Consider the following 18,803-nt stretch of genomic DNA (forward strand, 5'->3'; position numbering starts at 1 on the left):
TTATGGTCTCTAGACTGGGACACTGATTATTCCTTAAGTCTGCACTCGCCCGCCGACTAACTCCTCACTTCCCAGGAAATCTTGGCCCGGAGTTGCAAGTTAGAGGGGAAAATGAATGGTAAGAGAAGAGGGTTAAGACATGAAATGGATAAACTATGGCTTTTATATTACATTCAAGCATCACAAGCAAAGATAAGCGTTAATTCTGTCAATCTCAATTTGTCTGAATGAATAAAAGAAAAAGCAAAGTAATGGAAAAATGTATTTATGAATGTATAAAGTAAATGTCACAATATTCATAAAGGAAATAAAGCACATGAATCAGATCTGATATGACCTAGTTCAGGGTAAAAATATAAAAAAATAGCTAAGACTTTAAGTGTTTCCCACCCCAGTGGCCTTGATGATTATACAATGGAACTTTACTAGAGTTGGTTGTTTGGCCAAATTGGGCATCCAGGCAAAATAGGCCTTGTTTAGGTAAGTAAGAAAGAACACGACCATCACTTTAAAAGAGTTTTTGTAGCACTTCATAAATCAGACCACTGGTGATCTAGAAGAGCCGCTACTGTTACACACCCCTCCAACATGTGTGCAGTATCGACCGCTTCTTTCTACCCACATGAGGTGGGTAAATATTATGCCCAAATGCTCCAATCTCCATTATGCCCAGTTCAACATATGAAGCAGATGAAGACAGTGGGAAGACTTTCTGACTATCAAATATAACGTCTTCTTATTTTGCAGATATGTTCTAATAAAAAATTCACTTATTCAACTTTAGTTATCACTTTGCCCTGTTCATAGTTTCAAGAGTTCTGAACATATTCTGAAAATATGCAAAATTAGATTGAACCTGGACAGGATACCAGTACACTGGGTGCCCAGGTGGCACAGTGAGATATTCAGTTAGCACACCAATACTGAAATTCTCCAAGTTTGAATCTTAGCTCTGCTACTGCTAGGCTGGGCACCGCCTAGCAGGCACAGTTGGCCAATAGTCTGCTTTGTGGGAAAAGACTAGACTAATAAAAGGAGGTTAAGGAGCCTGAGGAACCTGAACAGAAGTGGAGGAATGCAGAAATAAAATAGTTGCATGCGTGACTCTCCATGTGCAAGACTGGTCTCACAAGCAAATCCATTGAAGTATGGGCGCATAAGAAGGGGTCGATCTGAATGTTAACAGAATTCTCAGCAGCAGAATGCTAAATTTGGAGAAAAAGGGAGAAAATGCATAGGTAAATTAAAAAAAAAAGTATACACCATAAAGCACCACACAGTGACCAATATACACAAAAAACATTTTGATTAATTAGTTTCAGCTTGATCAGGATTGCAATGTTTTCAATGTCATCCAGAAACACTGGGTTACAAACACGTTCACTCACTCACTCACTCACTCACTCACTCACTCACTCACTCACTCACTCACTCACTCACTCACTCACTCACTCACTCAAATATCTTAATTTACAGTGGACAGATAGTAGGGAGACCAGATAGAACCTGGTTCACTGGAGCTGTGCAGCACCATGACTTACCAATAATAAAATTGCTGTTCATATTGGTGCCACCTCGATTTTTTCTTTATTCTCAAAGCTTTAGATCTGTAACACTCTCCTCGACTTCATGCATTCGTTACCACTGCTTTTATTGTTTTTTTGGTCTGCTGTCCAGTTTTTATATATCATAAACACTTTGATCTGAATGCACTCCTAAAATCTATAGAGTTTTATTTGCAGACCTGTCAATCATGAAGGCATCAATTGTGCAGAGATTTATGGTAGTGATTGACATGAATTATTTAGATAACTCAGAAACTGCAACCTAAACTACAGTAAGCTGAAAAGAATCTACACATAAAATCTACTACAAATTAAATAAAAACTTATTTTCAAATAAACAATTTGCTAACAGATTTTAAAAGATGACCATAAAACCTGCCATTATCACATGGAGAAGGTCTTATGCCTATTCACATTAATCTTGTTTTTAGATTTGAATGAATAGTAATGAAACCCTGAAAGTCCTGAAAAACACTGGACTCTTCAGGTGACCTTCATTTGTGTAATTTGCATGTGCAGTGGATATGTAAGTTGGGAAGCAGTACCCAAGGGTCAAGTCTGATTTTTTCTTTATGAAAATACATAAATCATCAAATTGTGGTATGAGATAGAACAGCGTAAAAATAAAAATCTTAAATCTAAGGCTTAAAAATATCTAAATCTTAACCATTTTGAAATGGGGGAAGCTTGGTACCACAGTGAACCTTTCTAGAGTTTGGCCAAATTGGGCATCTCGGCAAAAAGGGCCATGCGCCAGGGAGGTAAGAAGGACTAATTAGAGCCACATAAATCCTGCACAGTGATGGGAGAAGGTGATGGAAGTCCAGAAAAACACTGAACTCTTTAGGTCACGTTTACTTGTGTAATTTGCATGTGTAGTGGATATTAAGGTTGGGAAGCAGTACCCAAGAGTCAAGTCTAACTCTTTTAGCCAGTGAGAATTAAAATTTGACTTTGAAGCTTTGCAGTTTGTACAAAAAAAAAGACAAAAAAAAGCTGCAAAAGTTCTATGCAGAGATGGGAGAACCTGTTGGAGGGCGTGAAAAACACTGGACTCTTCAGGTCACCTTTAATTGTGTAATTTGCATGTGTAGTGGATATTAAGGTTGGGAAGCAGTACCCAGGAGTCGAGTCAAGTCTAACTCTTTCAGCCACTGAGAATTAAAAGTCGACTTTGAAGCTTTGAAACTGATATTTGATTGAGCTCAGATGCCACATATTTTAACTTTATGACAATACGTACATTAATAAATTAAGTAACAATGGAATTGCTGTAGTATGCTTTTACTTAATAAGATGGTAAAGGTAGTGACAGATTGAGGTGTTAGCACTCTATAGCCAGGCAGTTCTCTTATTGTTGATGTATGGTAAAAAATGTAAATAAAATAGCTGAACTCTGGCAGGTCTGTTTAGAAGTGGGCTTTTATTTTCTCCAGTCAGTCTGGATTTTTAAGGACTAATAGATAAAATTTATTCAATGCTTTATAATTAGTATCAAATCTCTCGATTACACTGCAATTTAAGTTTAAAATGTTCATTTTTGTTTTGTTTGTGGTGAATATGGTTTAGGGGTAGCTCAGCGGTTAAGGTAAAGCACTAGTTATCTGAGGGTGGCTGGTTCAAGCCCCACATCTGCCAGCTTGCCACTGTGAGCAAGGCCCTTAACCCTCAACTGCTTGCATTGTATACTACCTCAACTGTAAGTCACTTTGGATGATAGGAGTCTGCTAAATACTGAAAATGTAACTCTTTTCCATACCTTTGGACATTAAGTAAAACAGTGCACCTTCAAAAAAACTAGGTGCATGACGCCCTGGTTAAGGTCATCAGACACATTTGTGTTCAGTGTTGGCAGGCTATTGTTGTCATACAAGTCAAACGTGTACAATTGCCCTCTGAAATAAAACTACGGAGAACCACAAGCTGATGCCCTTCATTTATGCTCCTATCTTAATTAGATTCTGTTTCTGTTTACCTCTTGCGCTGCGTGTCCCTGACTCCCCGAGCAAAGCCATTAGCAGTAGGAGGGTGTGTGGAGGTGAGAGGTGGACATGAGGTTGGGACAGGCTGTGTGTGACAGGCCCAAGCCTTTTGGACTCATCGCTCAGGGAACAGATGTTGGCGAAGACGGCACGATTACGGCGGCGACTGTGGCGGAACAGGGATGTGGCAGGACGCTGAACGCTGAGCGCAGGCTTGCTGGATGGATGCTGCTAATTACACTCTATCCCCCGGGAGAAAGATGACATGAGCCCGCCACTCTGCACAATCGCAGGGGTATAATTAAAGTCCCAGTAACAGTTGTTAATAGGCCAGAAGATAAAGGTAGCTGCATTGGGAGGGGGTCAATATTCGTCTCACTTCACTGTCTTCCGCCTTCTGTGCCAGGACCTTCCCGAAAGGCATTCAGAGAAGATTTTAATGGGTTGGACCGATGGAAGGGCGATGTGTTTGAGTGGGAAAGTTGAGATGAAAACATCAGTAAGTCCTGTAGGACTCACTATTAGAATGACCTTCATGGAATAAGAACCATTAATCAGGTCCCAACTGCTGACTTTGCTTTTTAAACTTCATAAGACAAAATTTGGCCTCTGTGTCTATTTCAAAAAATTCTGTCTTGTGGGTGCTGTAAAATGTTTTTCAGAGCAATTTAGCTTTGGACACAGAACAATCCCAAAACGTAATTCACCTCAAAATGCGAGGCACTAAGTGCACTATTCTAGCCAGGTGACAGGTACTCACTTGTCCCTCTCATCAACCAGTGATGGAGAGTGCCCATGGGCAGCGTTTAAAAGCACCCCATACAGCCTCCTGTGTCAGCACACATCACAGCCTTTTTAGCAGCACAAAGCCTTCCGACAACCCATCAAGCGCAACCTGATGCCCAATTTGTGCTGCCGGTATGATCAGAAAACCAACACTTTTCACTTTTAGTCCATTTTTTTCTGGTGAATATAAAAAATGGGTTTGAATTCTAAGCCCACACATACAAAAAAAATCCCCAAAAACCAAAACAACCACATAAAAATAAAGATCAGGCTGTCTAAGAGTTAAAAGCATCGAGACTGCACTCCGCCCCCCTCATTAACACTTTAATCTGGCTGACTGATTTCCAAAATTGGAGGAACCAATGCTGGCTCTGCAGTCTTTCAACTTTAATGGAACGTACCAGCGAGCATGATGGTGTGCACAGGTTGCTCACATGAAATGCCATTAGGATCAGTGACAAACAGCAGAGAAAGGCCTGAGGAGAGGGCAAAGCAGATCCCGGCTGGTTCTAAGTGCGGGGTACGTCACATCGGCCTTCTAATTACTGCTGGAGTCGTTACAGTGTGCAGTGAGATGGAGAGACGGAGGACTATCACAGCAGAGATAATGTCTAACTTTGCCACTCAGTCCTGTCTTTGACTGCAAAGGGAAGTCCCACTGAGAATTAGCCATGCTGAGCCTGACACAGAATACCCACCCAGATAAATGGAGGGGTTTTGGCAGGACGTATTTTTAGCATTAACTCACTGACCCAAAAAATGATGTCCACAAAATGAGATCCCTTGGGATGTTTGGGGAGAAGTGACTGTTTCCTCGTATCGTTTTCCTGGGTATATCACAGAGAGATCCTTAATCTGTCAATGGTTGTATTTCAACTTTATAAAGACCAGGAAGCTACTCCACTAGTCTACAGCAACAAGATCTAAGCTTTAATGTTTCAGCAGTGATTACTCAGTAAAATCACCATCAATTACATTCCACTCAGCTCATCAAACGATTTATTACAGGTCACATGAGTTTTACTCTAATGGCCATCATAATGTTTAATTTGAAGGCTCTCCAATCTTACTATTAATTCCTGGCGGTTTTATGCACATACTTTTGCCCTGCCAAAGGGTTGCTAAAAATAATTGATGCTTTTTAACTCAGGATGCACCAATCCCAGTTTCTATATTGAAACCTGGTACTCTGTACCAAATTTAATTCTAATATTACACCAAGCCACGTTCAGAAACATTATTTTGTGGGCTATGCAAAGCTTTACTTAATGGATTTATCATTGGTGTCTTGTCACAGTATAAACTATGTTACAAAATTTTCAGTGTATTACCAACCCAGTTTTGTAGAAACAATAAGACCTAGTACAGATAATTAGGCCTTGATTTAGTAAGCTATTGTGAAACATGCAAATTACAAAAGCTGTTTTACATATATTGGGGCAGAGAGATTTTTTGAAATAAAGAATTATTGTTTAATTTAACACCAAGAATGGGGAGATACACTATAAGTCCAAAAGTATTTGGACACCTGACCATGAGCTTGTTGGACATTCCATTTAAAAAAAAAAAGAAGGTATTATAATCGAAGGACCTCTATGTGATCTTTTTAGCTATAACAGCCACTCTTCTTAGATGGCTTCTCACAAGAATTGGGAATTTGTGCCATTTAGTCAAAAAAGCATTTGTATGGCTGAGAACTGATGTTTTGGGACTGTTCAGTGGGACTGAGGTCAGGGCTCTGTAAAGGTCATTGGAATTTCTTCCCCTGATCTGCTGTTGTTCTAGAACAGGAAAGGGCCTTCTCTTAAATTTTGCTGTAAAGTTGGAAGCATATAATTTCTTTTATGTTGCTATATTGACTTATTACACCTGCTGGAAATTGCTGTGGCTAAAACACATTAATTTAATTATTAGAGGGGGTGTCCTAATACTTTTGTCGATATAGTGTATAACCTGACACACAATTTGCACAATGACTAAAGTTGTACGGAAATTGAGACAATAGAAAGGTGGATATGTTCAAGCTAAATTTAAGACATTTAAATCAGTAACACATTTGGAAAATGCGTTTATTCATTTTGGTTAATGTTTTCAATTCACTTTTTAGTAATTTGAGTACCTTATATTGTGTGTGGCTGTGGAAATTTGTGTCCATTTAGTAAAGTGCATTTGTGAGGTCAGGCTCTGCTGAAAAACCTAGAGGCGTAATTTTTTTTTCTTGAGCACTTTGAAGGCGTATAGTTAATTTTTGACATATATTTTTTTATGTAATGAGTGTGGCTAAGACATCTGAATTCAATAAATATTGGAGCATAAACGGCTGCTTTAAGTTTCAACCTGTACTAACAATTACATGGTCAATATTAGGACATACAAACTAGGGCTGAAAGATGTAAACAACCATCCTAATTATTGGGTTCAGGTGCTTTAGACACACCCATTGCGCAAACTGTTTTGGGAACTGTTTACAGTTCCTGCATGACTTTGCTCCTACACACAAAGCCAGTTCCATGAATACAAGGATTGTAAATGACCTTAACCCTATTAAACACATTTTTGAATGAATTGAATTGTCAGTTGAATGCCAGCTCCTCTCATCCTAAGAGTGAAGGCTGTAACAGCTACAAATATGGGGTGTGGATGGCAACTTTTGGAATCTGATGTCTGATGTCCACATTGTTTTGGCCAAATGTCTAAAAAACAATTTAACTGGATTATAGTATAACTACACAAATTAGTATATTTTGGTTTGGGTTCTTGTTTTTGTTTTCCCTTGATTGTGTACACTTTGCTTTACATTTTTACTTTTCCATAATTTATCTACTCATTTTTCTTCTGCTATTACTATTGACAAAAGGGAAAAGTGAAAGAAAGTTCTCCCAGGTTCTCATCATGAGAAGAAGGGATAAGAAGGGCAGGTTACTGAACCTAAAAGCATTTCATTACAGTAAGAGAATGCAGGTCTAGAATGCAATGAGCTCTGGAGATGCAACAGTCAATAGGTTGGCAGCAAAGCTGAATCAAAAGCATGCTTGGCCTCCCAGGGGCAACAGGAATAGACAGCTGGGGCCAAAGACCCCCTATTTTCATACAACCCATGTAAACTCCCACCCCACATGCTGTGTCTATCACAGATTGAACCTAAGGTCAACATAATGCAATCTTCTTCTTTCAGAGGTTACGTATTACTCCTGTGGCAAAGTCAAGCTCTTTACAAGCTCAACAACCAGCGCTGGCATGTAAATCTTCCAGCAGATGTCTATTGGATTGAAATAATTGAAGAGGCTTATTGAAATGAGTGGTCATATTCCTTCTGACACAACACACCTAAACTAATTTGCCCTTCTTTTGTTTGCGCTAATTTGGTTAAATCAATAGCAGCGCTTCCCCTCTAGCAGTCACAGGTTGCTTAGTCAATAGGAATAATGATCAATAAGTGTTCCCTAATGTGTCGATTTGGGCCTGATGATCCATGCTGAATGAGGCTAATCAGTTTAGGTATCAGGGGTGAGGTGTGAAGGGGCTAAGCGTGCCTTGCTTTGGTTACAGAGGCCTGGTTAGAGACCCAGGTCCCATAGGCTTATTGTACAAATAGTCAGGCTGTTGGGGGAATTACAGAGCCCACTCAGATCTGTTGATTCTACATTCAAGGGCAGGGCTGCCTTTCACATTTGTTTACATTGTGCTTCAGGACTGTTCTGATCCACTGGTTGATGCATGCTGGTTAAGTTTGTTGGTTTATTTATTATATGGTGAACATACATGGATCCTTGCATATCCTTGTTACACTTTTACACCTCAGTATTGTCTCTTGTACATTTAACTGGTTAAGTTTATTATATTTTATCAGATTTTTAAGACCTTAAATCCATTTAATGTTTACAGCCTGACATTATCCACGGGTCATCCACTCTGTTTTCCTGCCACCTCCCAAAAGCACAAGCTTGTTGGAAATCCCATTCAAAACCATGGGCATTAATATTATGATGCCACCCATAGCTACAAAAGCCTCTACACAAACTCTTTTGTGATACTGATCTGTGCCTATTTAGAAAAATGGGCATTTTATCGACCAAATGTGGATGTTGGATGAGAAGTTGGTTGTAATTCATCCTATAAGTCGTCAGTGGGGTTATTAAAGTCAGGACTTTGTGCAGGCCACTGGAGTTGCACCAGACCAAATTGGACATAATAGGGCAGAATAATGTCAAAACAGGAAATATCCTTCCCCAAACTGTTGCCACAAAGTTGGAATCATACACTGCCTGGCCAAAAAAAAAGGTCACACACACTAATATTTTGTTGGACCGCCTTTAGCTTTGATTACGGCACGCATTCGCTGTGGCATCGTTTCCACAGGCTTCTGCAATGTCACAACATTTATTTCCTCATTAATGTCATTAATGACCTCATTCTTTGGGCACATAACGTTGCTGAACCTAGACCTTACCAACTGCAGCAACCCCAGATCATAGCACTGCCCCCACAGGCTTGTACGGTAGGCACTAGGCATGATGGGTGCATCACTTCAGCCGCCTCTCTTCTTACCCTGATGTGCCCATCACTCTGGAACAGGGTAAATCTGGACTCATCAGACCACATGACCTTCTCCCATTGCTCCTGAGTCCAATCTTTATGCTCCCTAGCAAATTGAAGCCGTTTTTGCCGGTTGGCCTCACTGACAAGTGGTTTTCTTAAGGCTACACAGCTGTTTAGTCCCAATCCCTTGAGTTCCCTTCGCACTGTGCGTGTGGAAATGCTCTTACTTTCACTATTAAACATCTCCCTGAGTTCTACTGTAGTTTTTTTACCATTTGATTTCACCAAACGTTTAAGTGATCGCCGATCACGATCATTCAAGATTTTTATCCGACCACATTCCTTCCTGGAAGATGATGTTTCCCCACTGTCCTTCCACTTTTTAATAATGCGTTGGACAGTTCTTAACCTGATTTTAGTAGTTTCAGAAATCTCCTTAGATGTTTTCTCTGCTTGATGCATGCCAATAATTTGACCCTTCTGAAACAGATTAACATCTTTTCCACGACCACAGGATGTGTCTTTCAACATGGTTGTTTAACAAATGAGAAGCTACTCACTGCATCAGTTAGGGTTAAATAACTTTTTGCTAGCTTAAACATTATCACCCATGCAGTAATTATCCAATGGGAGGCTCTTACCTATTTGCTTAGTTAAATCCAGGTGGTGACCTTTTTTTTGGCCAGGCAGTGTATTATTTATTTTATATGAATGAGTTTTCTGTATACACCTGTAAAATGCATTTATTATAAAATACAGTGTATCACAAAAGTGAGTACACCCCTCACATTTCTGCAGATATTTAAGTATATCTTTTCATGGGACAACACTGACAAAATGACACTTTGACACAATGAAAAGTAGTCTGTGTGCAGCTTATATAACAGTGTAAATTTATTCTTCCCTCAAAATAACTCAATATACAGCCATTAATGTCTAAACCACCGGCAACAAAAGTGAGTACACCCCTAAGTGAAAGTTCCTGAAGTGTCAATATTTTGTGTGACCACCATTATTTCCCAGAACTGCCTTAACTCTCCTGGGCATGGAGTTTACCAGAGCTTCACAGGTTGCCACTGGAATGCTTTTCCACTCCTCCATGACGACATCACGGAGCTGGCGGATATTCGAGACTTTGCGCTCCTCCACCTTCCGCTTGAGGATGCCCCAAAGATGTTCTATTGGGTTTAGGTCTGGAGACATGCTTGGCCAGTCCATCACCTTTACCCTCAGCCTCTTCAATAAAGCAGTGGTCGTCTTAGAGGTGTGTTTGGGGTCATTATCATGCTGGAACACTGCCCTGCGACCCAGTTTCCGGAGGGAGGGGATCATGCTCTGCTTCAGTATTTCACAGTACATATTGGAGTTCATGTGTCCCTCAATTAAATGTAACTCCCCAACACCTGCTGCACTCATGCAGCCCCAGACCATGGCATTCCCACCACCATGCTTGACTGTAGGCATGACACACTTATCTTTGTACTCCTCACCTGATTGCCGCCACACATGCTTGAGACCATCTGAACCAAACAAATTAATCTTGGTCTCATCAGACCATAGGACATGGTTCCAGTAATCCATGTCCTTTGTTGACATGTCTTCAGCAAACTGTTTGGGGGCTTTCTTGTGTAGAGACTTCAGAAGAGGCTTCCTTCTGGGGTGACAGCCATGCAGACCAATTTGATGTAGTGTGCGGCGTATGGTCTGAGCACTGACAGGCTGACCCCCCACCTTTTCAATCTCTGCAGCAATGCTGACAGCACTCCTGCGCCTATCTTTCAAAGACAGCAGTTGGATGTGACGCTGAACACGTGCACTCAGCTTCTTTGGACGACCAACGTGAGGTCTGTTCTGAGTGGACCCTGCTCTTTTAAAACGCTGGATGATCTTGGCCACTGTGCTGCAGCTCAGTTTCAGGGTGTTGGCAATCTTCTTGTAGCCTTGGCCATCTTCATGTAGCGCAACAATTCGTCTTTTAAGATCCTCAGAGAGTTCTTTGCCATGAGGTGCCATGTTGGAACTTTCAGTGACCAGTATGAGAGAGTGTGAGAGCTGTACTACTAAATTGAACACACCTGCTCCCTATGCACACCTGAGACCTAGTAACACTAACAAATCACATGACATTTTGGAGGGAAAATGACAAGCAGTGCTCAATTTGGACATTTAGGGGTGTAGTCTCTTAGGGGTGTACTCACTTTTGTTGCCGGTGGTTTAGACATTAATGGCTGTATATTGAGTTACTTTGAGGGAAGAATAAATTTACACTGTTATATAAGCTGCACACAGACTACTTTTCATTGTGTCAAAGTGTCATTTTGTCAGTGTTGTCCCATGAAAAGATATACTTAAATATCTGCAGAAATGTGAGGGGTGTACTCACTTTTGTGATACACTGTATATGGATATTGAAAAACTACAGATCCATAGCAAACACCTTAAACATTCCTGCAAGTACAACTGGTTAACCAATCTAAAAGACAGCAGTTACAGTACATCAGTGGGCTCCTCATAACCCTGGTGAATTAAAGACTTCTTATTATTAAAAGCTTATTATTTCCCATTGTAGCTGTCTCAAAGCTCTCACTGGTAACAATGACCTTACAACAAACAGTGCGGTATGGAACATATATCAGTAATTTGTCTTAATATTGTTCATTTTAACTGATCTATTTTATTATTTAAGTTTCACACAGTGGCTCGGTGGGTAGCACTATAGCCTCACAGCAAGAAGGTCCTGGGTTTGATTCCCAGGTCGAACAGTATGGGTCCTTTCTGTTTGGAGTTTGCATGTTTTTTTCTGTGTATGTGTGGGTTTCCTCTGGGTGCTTCAGTTTCCTCCCACAAGTCCAAAGACATGCAGTCAGGTTAGTTGGAAATACTACATTGCCCTAGATGTGTGTGTGTACATGTGTGTTTGCCCTGTGATGGACTGGCAACCTGTCTGTGGTGTTTCCTAGCTTTCACCCAGTTAATAGATTATGATTCCATTTGTTTGCTAATAATTATAAGTACACAGTCAAGGAACTTTCTTATGGGTCTGTCCAAAAACCTGGTGAGCCCCGAGCCTGTATAAGTTATGATGGATAAATACACTGAAATTAGTGTAAATAAATTTCCTGATGAATGCTCAAGATCGACCTCTTCTGGCCAGGACTCCGCGGTTTACACTCACCTGCAAGCCAGCGGCCACTCATTTAATGATGAAGATGTGCAGATCCTTGACAAGGAGGAACGCTGGTTTGAACGAGTCAAAGAGGCCATCTACGTAAAGAGGGAACGGCCATCTCTTAACCGAGGGGAGGGGCCTGAGAGTACATCTCTCACCATCTTACAATGCCACGATAGGGGCTATACCCCAATCATATGTGAAAGGCACACACGACCATTGTAATTAATGGCCATTGTGATTTGCATATGGACCTGATCCCATATGGTGATCAGTCGTTATGCAAATCAACTGCATATACGGTTAGGGTATTCACCACCAGCTTAGACTGAAGAAGTCACTTGGATGAGTGACAAAACGTTTCTCTACAACAAACTTGTGTCCAGATGAACTGATTCAACTTTGTGGATAGTGTAAATAAACAAAGTAAGGAAATATTTGTTCCCATCACTGTGTGCAAATTGCATGCAAATAAACAGTCCTGCTAGCACATGATCAGGTAGGATATAGGGTCTGTGTGGAACATTAACCTGAAAGAATGATAAAAAGACACAGCGATAGAAGGAGGGAGAGGGAATAACTGAAGGTACATGAGAAGGCCAGCAATGACCTTTTCAGGAAGCTCTGCGTAAGGCCAAGGTAGACTTTATTTATAGAAGGTATTTATGGGAGCGATTTTCCCGAGGTTAGGCTGAACTAGATGCCACTTCTCATTACCAGCAGGTTCCTGCCTGCACCTCATTTTACAGCTGGCTGAGCTCAGGCAGGAGGAGCCTGAGCAGCTGAGCCAGGGTCACAGGCAAAATCTTGCAGGCCACTTCTTAACACCGTGTGAGTATGTCAGAACTCTGGAGGTTTAAAACTGTAGGTTATAGGTCTGACTTTTTGAAGAGCTCATTGACTGGGAGTGGTACCGTCTCAAGGTGTCTTCTTACAGCTTCTGGATGATTCTCAGCATGTCTACGACCTCACCCTGTTCTGTCCTTCACAATTCTGTAATGACCGTTGTATTCATACAACACACACAGCAACACCCACACACTAGTCCCGCAGTACCTTGTATAAGCGTCATCACTGAAGCGATAAGTCACCCTGACAAAGCACCTAAGGCCTTTACACAGGTCTTTCCACCCCAGCATGGAGTCATCAGAGTCCAGGGACACCAGGAGGTAATGTCGAATCAAAGACAAAGCCAGACAAAGCAGCAACGTCTTAACACGATGCTGTGTCCAGTGCCCAGAATAATCAAATACAGATTTTTTTGCACATTTAGTGAGTGGCACGGTGGCTCAGTGGGAAACACTGTCGCCTCACAGCAAGACGGTTCTGGGTTCGATTCCAAGATGGAGTCCGTGTCTGCGTGGGTTTCCTCCGGGAGATCCGGTTTTCTCTCACAGTCCAAATTGACATTAAAACTTGAACTGATGAATCTTGTGTAACCTGTACCCGTCATGTCATGAACATAACCAAAGTGTGTAAAACATGACGTTAAACACATTTAGTAGTGAAGTCTGTAGATGGTAAGACATTTGCAGATTTCCAATTGATTGTGTTCCTTCTTTGTGCTGCTGGTATCTTAATCCTTTATTATGATTGTGTGTCATGTCCACAGTTAATATTAGTTTAATCATAATGCTGCTTTGGTCAGGGTTTGTGTCCACTTCACAGCTGCAGTTGTGTCTACTCCAGGCCTGGTGTCTGGCTGCCCTTGCAGTATGGACCCAGTATTTGTACTTTTCCTGGCATGGCCCTTTTCTTTTGGTTTGCAGTGGTTGGCACCTGTGCTGGCCTTGCCTGATCTTTCATTTAACAACATGTTTAGGAAGCTTTGGGTGGCTTGCCGGTTCACAAAATGTGGATTGTGTGTCAACATTAGTTATCAATGACGTCTGACAAAAAAGGTAATCCACTCCTAGTGGAGGAACAGTGATAGCCTAGAGGAGGAACAGCGGTAGCCTAGTGGAGGAACAGCGGTAGCCTAGTGGACGGACAGTGGTAGTCTAGTGGAGGAACAGCGGTAGCCTAGTGGACAGACAGTGATAGCCTAGAGGAGGAACAGCGGTAGCCTAGTGGAGGAACAGCGGTAGCCTAGTGGACGGACAGTGGTAGTCTAGTGGAGGAACAGCAGTAGCCTAGTGGACAGACAGTGGTAGTCTAGTGGAGGAACAGCGGTAGCCTAGTGGACGGACAGTGGTGGTCTAGTGGAGGAACAGCGGTAGCCTAGTGGACAGACAGTGGTAGTCTAGTGGAGGAACAGTGATAACCTAGTGGAGGAACAGCGGTAGCCTAGTGGACAGACAGTGGTAGTCTAGTGGAGGAACAGTGATAACCTAGTGGAGGAACAGCGGTAGCCTAGTGGACGGACAGTGGTAGTCTAGTGGAGGAACAGCGGTAGCCTAGTGGACAGACAGTGGTAGTCTAGTGGAGGAACAGTGGTAGCCTAGTGGACGGACAGTGGTAGTCTAGTGGAGGAACAGTGGTAGCCTAGTGGAGGAACAGTGGTAGTCTAGTGGAGGAACAGTGGTAGTCTAGTGGAGGAACAGTGGTAGCGTGGAGGAACAGCGGTAGCCTAGTGGATGGACAGTGGTAGTCTAGTGGAGGAACAGTGGTAGCCTAGTGGATGGACAGTGGTAGTCTAGTGGAGGAACAGCGGTAGCCTAGTGGATGGACAGTGGTAGTCTAGTGGAGGAACAGCGGTAGCCTAGTGGATGGACAGTGGTAGTCTAGTGGATGGACAGTGGTAGTCTAGTGGAGGAACAGCGGTAGCCTAGTGGAGGAACAGTGGTAGCCTAGTGGAGGAACAGTGGTAGCGTGGAGGAACAGCGGTAGCCTAGTGGATGGACAGTGGTAGTCTAGTGGAGGAACAGTGGTAGCCTAGTGGATGGACAGTGGTAGTCTAGTGGAGGAACAGCGGTAGCCTAGTGGATGGACAGTGGTAGTCTAGTGGAGGAACAGCGGTAGCCTAGTGGATGGACAGTGGTAGTCTAGTGGATGGACAGTGGTAGTCTAGTGGAGGAACAGCGGTAGCCTAGTGGAGGAACAGTGGTAGCCTAGTGGAGGAACAGTGGTAGTCTAGTGGAGGAACAGTGGAAGTCTAGTGGATGGACAGTGGTAGTCTAGTGGAGGAACAGTGGTAGCCTAGTGGAGGAACAGTGGTAGTCTAGTGGAGGAACAGTGGTAGTCTAGTGGAGGAACAGTGGTAGTCTAGTGGAGGAACAGTGGAAGTCTAGTGGAGGAACAGTGGTAGTCTAGTGGAGGAACAGTGGTAGCCTAGTGGAGGAACAGTGGTAGTCTAGTGGAGGAACAGTGGTAGTCTAGTGGAGGAACAGTGGAAGTCTAGTGGAGGAACAGTGGTAGTCTAGTGGAGGAACAGTGGTAGTCTAGTGGAGGAACAGTGGTAGCCTAGTGGAGGAACAGTGGTAGTCTAGTGGAGGAACAGTGGTAGTCTAGTGGAGGAACAGTGGTAGTCTAGTGGAGGAACAGTGGTAGTCTAGTGGAGGAACAGTGGAAGTCTAGTGGATGGACAGTGGTAGCCTAGTGGATTGGCAGTGGTAGCCCAGTGGATGGACAGTGGTAGCCTAGTGGATGGACAGTGGAAGCCTCCAAACAAGCTTGGCTGTGCGAAGAAAGAATTTCGTTGTACTATACTTAGTATCAGATACGTCTTCCTGCCATAATTGCTGGTTTTATGAGCTCTGTCTGCCTAATAGTGGAAATCGTCTAAAATTCGTACACCGTCCTGATGATGCTAACTTTATCTCACTTACACAGCCAGGTTGGAGGTAAGAGGCAACCTTTACGTTCAATAAACGTCTTCCTTACACCAGCAATCTGCTAATAATGCAGATGGTTGTCACAGTAAGATGAGTTTGAAATACTTGAAATACTACAGCAGAATTGTGGCTCAACTGTCTGTAGCAATTTCCCCCAAGTTTCCACCAGCAAATCCGACATGTCTGAGTCCAGCATCAGCGCTCGAATCATTTTTATCATCTGCAAAATCCACATCATCTCCTCAGCATGAGCAGAACAGAGGTTGTCAGGGCAGCCTGCTCCCAATCCTCATCATTAACTACTCGCTGGCGTTTTGTTTCTGATTGGTTCCTTTGTTCTTCTGTAAGGTTTTAATTCCTTCCAGTCTGCAGGGCTTAATGACATTACTGACAAACTTTTCCTGTTGATAAAAATCTTGGCAAACGTACAGATTTAGCTCGGAAATGTGGTATAATCAAGGAGCGGTAATCAGTGTCTGAAACTGGAGACGAACAGTTGAAGATATTGCATACATGCACATCAGTGCTGATTATTACAAAAAGCAATATATGGGAATACACACATGCGTTCATATACACATCCACAGCGGTTAGGTCTGAGTAATGTTTACATCTGTACAGACTTCTGAAACCTCTGAATGGTTGGATAGTCTGGGCTTAGTAGTGCATTTAAAAACGTAAGACTATTTGAAAATAGATCAGAAGATAAATAATAAACTATTTATCCTACAATTAACATTGCTATTGATTTCTGCTCATGCAGTTTCAGTATTTATTTGAAAAAAAAAAAACATTTAGCAAGGTTAGATGCCCTTTTTGATGGGTTTTTAGTAGAGCCAGTGTTTAGAGATTGATATTAACCATAGGTCAACATTTATAAAGCATTATGCCCAACAGAAAACAGCAATGCCAGTCTTATCCACACAAGGAGGATGGGGGTCCCTGCTGAGTCTGGTTCCTCTCATGATTTCTTACTGTAATTTTAAGGAAGTTTTTCCTTGCCACTGTTGCCCTGGGCTTGCTTAACAGCGGTTTTTGGTCTGTCGGTCCTTACTCACTCACTCACTCACTCACTCACTCACTTTCTTAACCGCTTATTCAATTAGGGTTGCAGGAGGGGTGGGGTGGGGTGCTGGAGTCTATCCCAGCTTTTCAGTCCATCGCTGGGCAGACACACACACACATTCACCTATAGGGCAATTCAGCGTCTCCAATTAACCTGACTGCATGTTTTTGAACTGTGGAAGGAAACCAGAGCTCCCGGAGGAAACCCACGCAGACACTCTGCACTGAAAGGACCCGGACAGCCCCACCTAGTGATTGAACCCAGGACCTTCTTGCTATGAGGCGACAGTGCTACCCACCGAACCACCATGCTGCCCCTGTCGGTCCTGGATTCTGTAAAGTTGCTTTGAGACAATGTCACACAAATAAATCTGATTTGACATATTGGTGTAAAAATCATGCATTCTTCATATTTAAAACTGTCTGTTAAGCATTTACACCTCATTTTTAATGGATAACAAAGACAAAACAAACAACAACTATAAAAATCTACTGCACATTTACTGCACATCAGTAACTCCCGATAGCAATGTTTCTGACTGCTCGTATTGCTCGTGTCTGTCTGTCTGTCTATCATGCGTGCTGTAATCTCCATACAGTGAAAGGCTGTGACAGTTTCATTTTAGCCCGTCAGGTCTCTGAAAAACATTTTGCCCTAACACCGACAGCAATCTAGCATTTCCAAATTAGCAGAAACATTAACCTTTAGACTGAGCCTAATGCATTCTGAACACAGTGTATTAACTTTCATTTGATAATGTCATTGTTGTTGTTACAAAATGCTATTTTGACTTTAATTTCATTTTGTGTTCTGTGAGTTTTGTTTCTGCTCATAAAAAATAAATAAATAAAAACTTTTAACTCATTATTTATTGGACTGTTTTAAAGAATATATGCTGATAGTCAGTGGGCATTTGAATAACTTTCCTATTGAAATATCCACATTATTACATGATAAATTAGATAAAATCTGAATAAAAATGAAATGAATGGTAATTAATAATTATCCTAAACATAAATGGTTCAACTGTTTCAAACCTTATATATATATTTGGCACAGCGGCCTATTACGGTCTGAGATCTGGGTTCAAATCTTCTCAGGTGCTGTTGGTTGGCCAGGCGTCTCCACAGACATGATTCAAATTCTCAACCATGCTATTGGCTGTGTACATACAGACATACAGTAATAGATTGGTGCCCTGTCTTGGGTTTGCCTTCCTTGCACTCAGTGTTTCTGAAAAAACTGGATCCACCACAAACCTAACCATTATATTTAAACAGTTGGTGAATTATCCTAAATAGCTTTGATCTTAAATTAATCAATTTTCATGTTATAATCTTTTAAATGTTTCTTCTTATTTTATTTTTGTATGTTTTATTAGCATTTTTTTCTGGTCAGGATTACGGAGGGCCAGTTTTCCTATAAATCACTGGGCGTAATGAAGTACCGTACTTTGAACAGGACACCAGTCTATCACAGGGCCTTGATACTCCTAGACATAGCCAATCATGTCTGTTTATAGACAGCAGACCAGTTAATAGCACCACTGGAGATTCAAACCCTGGATACCAGCAGTAGTAGGGTAGCGTAATTTATTGCTGCTCCACCCAAGTGTCTGTTTATAGTTCATTAATTAATAGTTATAAATACTTACATTTACATTTTCAGCATTTAGCAGACGCTCTTATCCAGAGCGACTTACAAAAGTGCTTCCAAAGTGAACATTTCATTTCTCAAGTTTAGGTAAACAACAGTCGAAGAACACAAATCTGCAAAAACCTGTTAGAACCAAAGTGTTTTATTTTTTATTTTTATTTTTATTTTTTATTTTTTATTTTTTTGGAAATGGAAAAGGATGGAACAAGATGTTAGTAAATAAGTACAAGTCAGCTTAAGTGCTTAGTAAAGAGGTGAGTTTTTAAT

Source organism: Trichomycterus rosablanca, chromosome 13 (genome assembly GCF_030014385.1).
Source record: "Trichomycterus rosablanca isolate fTriRos1 chromosome 13, fTriRos1.hap1, whole genome shotgun sequence".
Lineage (NCBI taxonomy): Eukaryota > Metazoa > Chordata > Actinopteri > Siluriformes > Trichomycteridae > Trichomycterus > Trichomycterus rosablanca.